This window comes from Apteryx mantelli, chromosome 2 (genome assembly GCF_036417845.1).
Source record: "Apteryx mantelli isolate bAptMan1 chromosome 2, bAptMan1.hap1, whole genome shotgun sequence".
NCBI lineage: Eukaryota > Metazoa > Chordata > Aves > Apterygiformes > Apterygidae > Apteryx > Apteryx mantelli.
In genome coordinates, this window is record NC_089979.1 from 154,991,220 (window position 1) to 155,000,597 (window position 9,378).

Below are 9,378 nucleotides of genomic sequence, written 5' to 3' on the forward strand. Positions count from 1 at the left end.
CCGCGCAGCCTTCCTCCTCCTCCTCCTCCTCCTCCTCTCCGCCCTCCGCCACGGCCGCCCCCCGCGGGGCGCGGCACTCGCCCCCGGCCGCCGCGCGGGCCGCCTGCCTGGGCGCCGGGCGAGGGGAGGCGCGGGGAGGCCGCTGCTTCCTGCGCGGCAGCGCGGCGAGCCGGGCCGGGCCGCGCCGCGCCGCTCACATGCCGCGGCGATGCCGCTGCCTGCGGCCACCTGCTCGGCGCCTGCCCCGGCGCGCAGCGGCGGCGGCGGGCGGGGCGGCGGCGCGGGGCGCTGCGGCGGGGCGGGGGCAGCCCGCAGCCCGGCGCGGCGCAGCGCCGCCGGGGAGGGGGCCGCCGCGCCGGGGTTTGGGGGCCCGGGGAAAGTTGGTGGCCAAGGGGAGTTGCTGGCCCGGGGGGGTTGGTGGTCGGGGGGAGTTGGTGGCCAGGGGTGTTTGGTGGTCTGGGCTTGGTGGCCGGGGGTGGGGAGTTGGTGGCTGAGGGAGTTTGGTGGTCAGGAGTTTGGTGTCCCGGGTCCTTGGTGGGTGGCCACGGGGGTGCTGGTGACTGGGGGTGTTGGTGGCCCGGGGGAGTTGGCTGGGGGAAGTTGGTGGCCCGGGGGTGTTGGTGGCCAGGGGGAGTTGGTGGCCAGGGGTGTTGGTGCCCTGGGGGTTTGGTGGCCAGGGGGAGTTGGTGGCCAGGGGTGTTGGTGCCCTGGGGGTTTGGTGGCCGGCGGAAGGGATAGTTGGTGGTCGGAGGTGTTGGCGGGCTGGGGATTTGGTGGTCCAGAGGTTTGGTGGCTGGAGGGGGTGCTGGTGGCCTGGGGTTGTTGGTGGCCAGGGGAGGGGTTGGTGGTTGAGGGAGTTTGGTGTTCAGGAGGAGTTTGGTTTCCCGGTTCCTTGGTGGGTGGCCACGGGAGTTTGGTGGCTGGATGGGTTGGTGTCCTGGGAGGGGTTTGGTAGCTGGAGGGGGGGTTGGTGCCTGCCAGGGAGGTCGGGCAGCAGGTGCTAGTGGGGAGCAGAGACACAGCTGTCAGGGCTTGGAGTGCCATGGTGGCACGTGGTGACAGTGGGACCCACCAGCATTTTCCCCCTCCCGTGGGTGGTCAGCGCAAGGCTGGTCAGGGAAATAAGATGCAAGCACTCTCAGGTCACATACCCGCTTCTGTATAGGCAGATACACAGGCCAAGGCCATCCCCGTGGGGCAGACCGTGTCACACGAAGCCCTCTTCCTTTGCTTTGCCCTGTCCCTGGCTGTGGACGCACCAGTTCCTGATGCCGAGCTGGCACAAGGAACTGTATGAAATCCTCAACCCTCACCCCCAGTTTGTCCACGCAGAGGAAGAGCAGGCCCAGCTTGCTTTCTCTTTTTCAGGGAGCTACCTGCTACAACTCCTCCTCAAATGTGTGGCTACAAACAAACCAGAATGTTAAATCACAGAGAATGTGTGTTGCTGGAAACAGAAGCTTTCCCTTCTGATGTTTTGGGAGAGCCACCACACACACACAAAATCAGATGGTCTTTATGGTTCTTTGCATTTCTGTTAATGCAACAGAACCAACACAGCATGGCGACAGGAGAAAACTGATGCATCATCAATATCATCAGCATCAAAAAAATTGCTGAGTAATTTCCTACCCAAAGCCATCAGAAGTCAAAAGGTTTTACAAGTATCACTCACACATTTCATGGACATGGATTTCACTGAGGACAATGGAGTTGCACAGTTCACTGGATATTTAATATGGCCTGACAACATATTTCTTTGGGATATAAATGGTGGAAGAATTCAGATTAACTGCAGAGTAAAGGCAGAGCTTGGAGGACAGGGGAAAATGGCAAGGAAAAAATGCTTTTTTTTTTTCCTTACCTGGACTTATTCAAGGTACCACAAACATGAAGTTAAAGTAAGTTTTACAGGATGTAGCACTGATGTCCTTCTGCCACGACACACAGCACCTTAGTACTTGTCCTCTGACGCTTCCAGCCCTGCTGCGCATGACAACAGGACTCGCTTGTCCCAGAACAGCCCTCGTCCCCGCCGGCTGTCCGCTCCCTGAGGACCCACAACTGCAGCTCTAGTACCTATATGAATTTCAAACCTGGTACAAATGGCAAAACAGTCTACAATTTAGTAGGACCACAGTCAAGGGGCAGAATTAATGGTATTCTTAAGACACTGAAGGTGACATTATTGCCCAATTAAGTCAACGGTAACTTGAGAATGGCATCCTTTTGCACTCTAATTAGCAATTTCAAATTAAGAAAGGAGAGGAGGCAGTTAATATTGGTTTGGTCACTTACGGGTTTCTGGGCCAATTCCATTGAAATCTATAGAATTTTTCCCACAAATTGCAATTTTGGAAAGTTTTAGACACTCACAAGATCACAGATGGCACAGTCTACCCACTGACCTATAGAAAATTATACCTTGTTTAGATAATTATACTTTGTTAATTTTTTTCCATTACCAGCCTGAATTGATCTGAATGAGTAATATAGATCAGGATCTGAATGTTGTATGAAGAACAATATGTGTGTCCCTTAAAGCAGGAAACAAGCACACCTGCCGTATTGCAGTATTTTATCATATCCACAATGTTTCACTTCTGTGGTAGAAAAAGGTGGTATGCAAGAGTTCAGAAGGGCAGATATGAAATAAAACTGGAGTAAACAGCTCATGCCTGAAACATTGGAACACACTCCACATTTTCATGGCCATAGCTTGTCAAATTTTTTATTGGAAAATGTTGAAAATTTCCATTAACCTGCTACTTCTGTACTTTCTAGGTGATCATAAAAGCTGTTGGGAACGTACTGAGAGAACGAAAGAGTTACCGTCCTTGGTTTGACAGGCATCATTTGAGAAACTTGCAGAAACAGCTGCAAAAATGTGAATTCAACAGAGACTCTACCAAGCAACTCTATCTGTAAGAAGTAATTTTACGGTGGCATGGCAGATTATGTAGTGTTGAAGGTGTTATTTCAGTTGTCATTTGCATTTATCTACTGAAACATAATGTTGCATATCAGCAACTGTATCTATTAATAATAAGTTTTACAGCAGTGTGGTACAGTTGCTGGTCAACAGTAATTATTTCACTGTTCAGACACTGCTACAGGTTTTTTGTGTTTTTCTGTAATTTAATTCCTGCTCTTACTGTCTTTAGCAAGTTTCTTGGCACTTTTCCCAGCTATTTTAATAGTCTCCTGGAAAACAACATAAAAACAGTTTAGAAAGGAATATTAACAGTTTTTCTATTAAATGTTTAAAATGGGAAAACTTAGTAGTGAAGTAAAAAGAAAACAAGTTTATCCTGAGATCTGATTTAAAGCCAAAATTTAAATGCCCTTGCATGAATAGCGATCGCACTAATGCGAACAAGGCCCTTTGAGACTTGAATTCTTTTCTGATTAGAGGCACACATACGTGCACACATGCGCACACACACACACACACACACATTATACATACAGAGTTTTGAAAACATCTCTAATGGAATTTACCGAGGATAGTATTTACTGATGTCGTATAAGGAAGAATGAGCCTTAACAAACAAAAGTAACAAGTCTGTGAGAGTGTCCAAGGTCTAATTATATAAGATAAATGAAGTATAAAACATTATTATAAGAGATTATGAGAAAAGGATTATACTAATCAGGTGAAAAATTGGCAAGAGTTGCTGGTTTACAAAATCACAAGTACTTTCCATGTACTTAGTGAGAAGACACCATGTTGCGGTATGGGTGGCATAAATATAGTCTTGGGTGTTGAGGTTTTCAGGGCTAATATACCCTAGAACTTGGTGATCTATTTATTAGCTGGTAAATTGTTGGAACATTTCCCTTTTGAGACAATTATCTCTCTGGCAGAAAGAGGTAGATGATAGTGCTTGGGATGGAGAGAACCAGAGCTTATGATTACTAATGATTAACATTACAGTTCTGTTTAAAACTGCCACCAGGCTGAGACCTCTTCTGCAAACACTACAAACATACGCAGAGCGAGACTCTTGCCCCAAAGAGATTTGCTTATTGCAGCCCAGTGAAGATTGCCAAAAGTAGGATTTATTTGAACATCAAAGGTATGCCAGAATGGGAACGTTGCTGATTTCTAGAATTATTTCACAGTTTATTCTGCATTTATAATCTATATTGAAGAACTATGTGTGCAGAATTAGTAGCCTCTTTATGGGTTACAGGTATTCCCTGGTCTAACAAGAAAACACAGATTTAGTTCACAGTATGTCTGAAGCTCATGCAATTTTAAACATAGGGGTTTTTTTTTTCCTAACCTAAGCAGAGTTAATTCAGAACTGTGGAAAGACCAGTGTCAAACTGAAGTGCTGTAGCATTCCTCAAAGAATCAGTGTTGAAAATCAGTTATCTAAATTATATGGAAGTCAAAGTCAAAAAAAAAGTTGGGGTAGCTAAGTTATATGAGTTACATATACAGACAAAAAACCCCCAAACTTTGGTATCTGATGTGAGTTCAAAGTGCTATTTTCAAAAATGACTTAGGGAATACTACAAAACACTACTAAGTTTTGATGTTTAAGATGCTGACCTGTCTTAACTCTCCTCCTTCACGATTATTAGGTAAAACCTTAACTTTTTACATTTACTTCTTACTCTGAATCTCTAAAGTTATAAAATTAAGCATACATGTGACTATTTGGAGATCTGTCTATGGATAATTTTTTAATTACATGAGTGAGTTGACATCTCTGTCTTTATACTTTGTGGGTTTTTTTCCAAATAGTTATGCTATGTCCACAAGGGAACAAGGGAATGGTTTCTAAAATCTTGTTTTATGAATAAGACAATCATTAATGCTTACTAAGTAATTGTGGCTACATCTGGCCTGGAAAAAATGAAGTTGGATAAAAAATTAGTTTCTACAACTTCACAAAAGAAGCTGGGATTTGGAGAATGGGAAGTCCTCAAATCACTAAAAAAAAAAAGAATCACAAAAAAGGCATGTATTAATGTCAGACTTAGGAAATTCAGACACACAACGTTGTGGAAGACAAGAACTTTCTTTGAGTGTAATAACTTTCTTTGAGTAGAATTAGCAAAGAAATAAATTATAGCAATGAAGAATCCCCAGTTCTGAGGAAAAGCCACAAGACTGTTGACCTTTCCTGGTACTCCAGTCTGTGCCTCAAGCAAGTCCAGATAATGAAAAGGTGGTTAGGGCTAGAAAATAAGTATAGGTGAATTTGCTACTTTTTTGTCTGGATCCATACTGATCTTATGCCACTTTTAAAAAGAATTATGTATAAGTGTATTTAATAGTTTTCTTACTAAGTTTTTGGTAGTTTTCAGCCATCATCAAATGGTCTAAACTGAAATGTTTTCTCTAAGATATAGCAAGTAATCCTTACATTGTACTGAGAATGGTGAAGCCTGAACTAGAATATTGAGTCTATTCTTGGTGTGGACACGTGGATAAAATCCACCAGAAGGGAAGTAGAATGGTTAGAGGTCCAAAAATAAATAAATAAATAAATAAATAAAGATCTGTACAGAAAGTATGACGATACCAGGAGTCTAGAAGGGGACATTGCTAGGAGATAAGAGAACAATTTTCACATATGTTTAGGGTGCTGCAGACCCAAGGGAAATACCCTGTTCTCCATATCCACTGGGGTTAGAACAGAAGTAATGGTCTTAAATTGTAAGAGAGGTTATACTATGAAAAGATTTTCAATGGTAAAGGTAGTGATGCATTATGGAGACTGCACAGTCTCCATAATTGAAGATCTGGTGGACAGACCAGAAGACCTCAAGCTCTCTTCTGGTCCTATGTGCCCTATGATAAAAATATTTTGTTTGGTTTAAGAAGAGATGCAATTGTTATATGTGCCAGCTGTGTAATAAAGTAAAACAATTTACAGAAAACTTGAATATCATAGTTGATTCAGAGAAGCTTTGGAGGTAAATAGCTACTATAGCTACAAAACTATGAATAGTCATAAGGAAACTATGCATGCAGCTAGCTTTACCCAACCCCCAAACATAAACACATTCAGTGTCTCCATGGGCAAAATAGAAAAAGGATAAAAGCACATACATATGTATGTTATAATGAACTTGTATATAAAAGATAATGTGAGTTGCAAAATCAAACATTTGACAGTAAAGAAATGCCAGGTTTAAGGTTAAATATGCAGTCTTAACTCTGCTACCTTGTGCATCCGGGCACTGCTGTGGGAATGACAGGGATCCAGCAACTGAGGAAAGAAGGACAGTACTGTGATAAATATAAACAAAGCAGACAACCTAACCTAGCATTAAACCTAAATTAACAGACCAGATACTCTTTCTGAGTGTTTGACTTTGCAGCCCCAGTAATATATTCTTTTGCTACTGAAGCAACAGCAGTAGCTATGTTAGCTGGTGAAAGGAGGGCAGGAAAGGCAACGGCACCTATTCAAGGGAAGTGGCGTGCTAGTGCATTTGCTTTGGGGACGTGAGCTCGGTTTTCCAGAATGTCCACATTCAGCTATGGTTTCCAGAGGGTTGCAGAAGAAAGAAGGGGAATAGTGACTGTCAGCTGCTTAGATCAGAAAATCTGAATAGAATTTCACAGGACAAAAAAAAAGCACTTTTATAGATTAGGAATTTTATCCCTTATCAAAGGCAGCTCCAAAGATTCAGTCATCAGAGTTTCTCAACAACAACTACAAAGCTAAAAAAAAATGCAGTATTTTTCAGCGTGGAAAATATTAGGCAGTCTAGCTAGAGGGGTCATTGCTGCCTCTCCCTATAATATTGAGCACAAACGTATAAACATATCATTAGTTAGTAAGTTATTAGCAACTTTTCAGTTACCCAGCTACTATTATTAAAACCTGTAAAAATAAAAGTCTTAAAATAGTAAAACCTTGAGGATTTATGTTATGAACACCACAAGAAATCAAGACGAATGCGGCTAGTTTACCAAAGACCAAAATACTGGTTACTTGTAGAGTAAATGATTTTAAGGCCCTAGAATGTTCACCTTCATTTTGTTTCAAGGATTTAAAAAGTTCGGTACTTTCATAAAAATATAAACAGTTATTCAATCTTTAGGGATTTTCATTTACAAAAGCTACTTGGAGACATTTTGTCTCTGCTGAGAGTTTATTGCTTGTTTTCATTCTCCTTTCCTTCTTTCTGGTTGTCCAGAAGTTTACTCGTTGCTTTTCTTCCAGCTTTTCAGTTATTGACAAAGTTCCTGGCAGAGATTTCCAACCTCTGAAACGCAAAAGCCTAGGATAGGCTTCTAGCAGCTAAAAAGGCTTATGGAGACTTTTCACTGACTCCTGGGGCTCTGGGGCAGGCCTGAGGGCCTTATCTGCGCTACTCAAATAATGAATAAACAATATCAAAACAGAACTGCAGTACTGGCCTCTGTCACGTGCTTGCCAGAGCTGGAACTAATTCAGATCCTGTCAGAGGAACACATTTTCTGAATAGGAGCTATGCCAAATTATTTGCCCACAATCAGGTTTTTTCCATCGATGAGCATTCCTGACAAAATACCTTCCTGTGACGTGAAGAGGAACACCCACATGTGTTAGTCAAAAGGCCCATCAAAACATAACAGTACATATTTTCCAGGATACATATTATTTATGTGGTTTATAAACATATTAAGAATTATTTCTCAGCTGGCATTCCTCTGTAGAGATCCCTGCTTAATTTCTTGCTCTATTCTCTTCCTTATTGGACTGAAAGGAGAGAGATAGCATCATAGCATTCAGTAATAAATTTTCTTGATAATTACAGGAAAGCAGTGATAGAGTATGGAAGGCACTACATCTTTTCCTCAGCTTCTCCCTGTGTTGACGGCAGCCTGCAGGCTGCAGCATCTGCAGCATTCATCTGCCCGCGTATGCACCAGGAAACAGGTGTCGAAGAGTAAACGACTGTCAAGGAATGAATTACCTAGGTCCTTGTGGGGACCGTGACCAGGACACAGGCTGTCACCTTCAATGCTGCTGCAAAACAGCTCTCTGATGGCTTCCAGAAAAATTCCTGAAATGCACCATGGCCGGCCTTCAGTACTCCTGAGTATCTGTAGCTGCCTTTGAAGAGGATGGGGGGTGGGGGGAAGCAGATGGCTTTGGAAATTTGGACACTGCTTTTAAAATAGTTCTTGGATTACTTAGGGAAGAGGGAAAAAGGAAAAAGAATAAGAGTTGGGTGATGTGACCTGCTTCATTCTTTGCTTTCTCCCATGTTCCTTTCATGACCCTCAAAATCCTCTCTTCTCCTCCTATTTCTCTATTTTATTCTTTTTATGCACCCATTCTCACTTCTCCTTTCATCTCACATCCTTTTATCACCTTCCCTTCCTCTTGTCTTCCTTAACTGTACTTGTAGCTGCTGAAAGCAGTAAAAAGAAGAATCAAATTAAATAGGAGAAACCCCATGAGCTGAAAAATTGTCATATACTGCCAATACTCCATTTTAGACAAGACTGAAAAGATGATGACAATAAATAAGTTTTTTAAAATTCAGTGCAGTGTTTTGTAGTATAAGAATCTACTTTCATTCTTCTTCTACATTTCTTTCTTTACAGGAAAAGCCCCCAACCTTTGAAAAGCAGGTCAGCTAAGATTTAAAATCTGTAATCCAGAGCAAGTGTTCTTCAACACAGTGCCAACTACCCTTGGCACATGGACACATCAACTTCATCTATGGGCAGCTTGCAAGATGAGCTGAAATCAGTGGGAAAGGTATCACTTCATAGGATCATTTTTTGCTTTTTTATCCGTTGCTGACTACTCTACTGAATGGACTACAGCACACCACAGAAGTTGCTCTGGGTAGAGCAGCAGCAGAGCAGTTTGCAAGCCACTGTACAATGCCAAAAACAAAAGTCTTCACTCAGGTCTCATCTTGTTTCACCGAGCAAGAAAACATCCTCCACACAGGCACATCAGGCACAGAACTGATGTTCAGGCACTTAAGCAAACACTCAGAAATCTATTTAATTTTACACAGTAAAATTACAGAATCATATTCTTCCAGGAACACGCATGATCACAACTCCTGTTGCTTTCTGCAGGGACTGCATGGTTAGAGCTGAAAGCAGAATTTAGGCCAGATTAACTCACACATCCAAACAAAACAGCTAGATCAGACAGACCAGATTAGCTCTATTGATCTTCCTGCTCCTGGGGATTTACTAGCTCAGGGTTCTCCTGATTTGCCAGAAGTTCTCACTGCTGCCCCGTGCTAATCCATATGACACTGCATTTATAGCCATCCTGACATCTGTTCTGGGACTTTGGTTTATCCAGTGCTTAATAATTCTTCCTTCGTATGGAGTTAGATGTGCATTGGATTGGTCTCAGCAATATTTTTTACAGTTTATTTTTCTCTTCTAAA

General features: G+C 42.7%; 1 long non-coding RNA gene across 1 annotated transcript; it reads left to right on the forward strand.

The window, feature by feature from the left end:
• Window positions 1-2,114: 2,114 nt before the first annotated feature.
• LOC106489969 (uncharacterized) lies at window positions 2,115-8,440 on the forward strand. Its single transcript, XR_001293503.2, has 3 exons — window positions 2,115-2,207; window positions 2,785-2,924; window positions 7,771-8,440. It is a non-coding gene; the product is annotated as an uncharacterized lncRNA (long non-coding RNA).
• The last annotated feature ends 938 nt before the right edge of the window (window positions 8,441-9,378 follow it).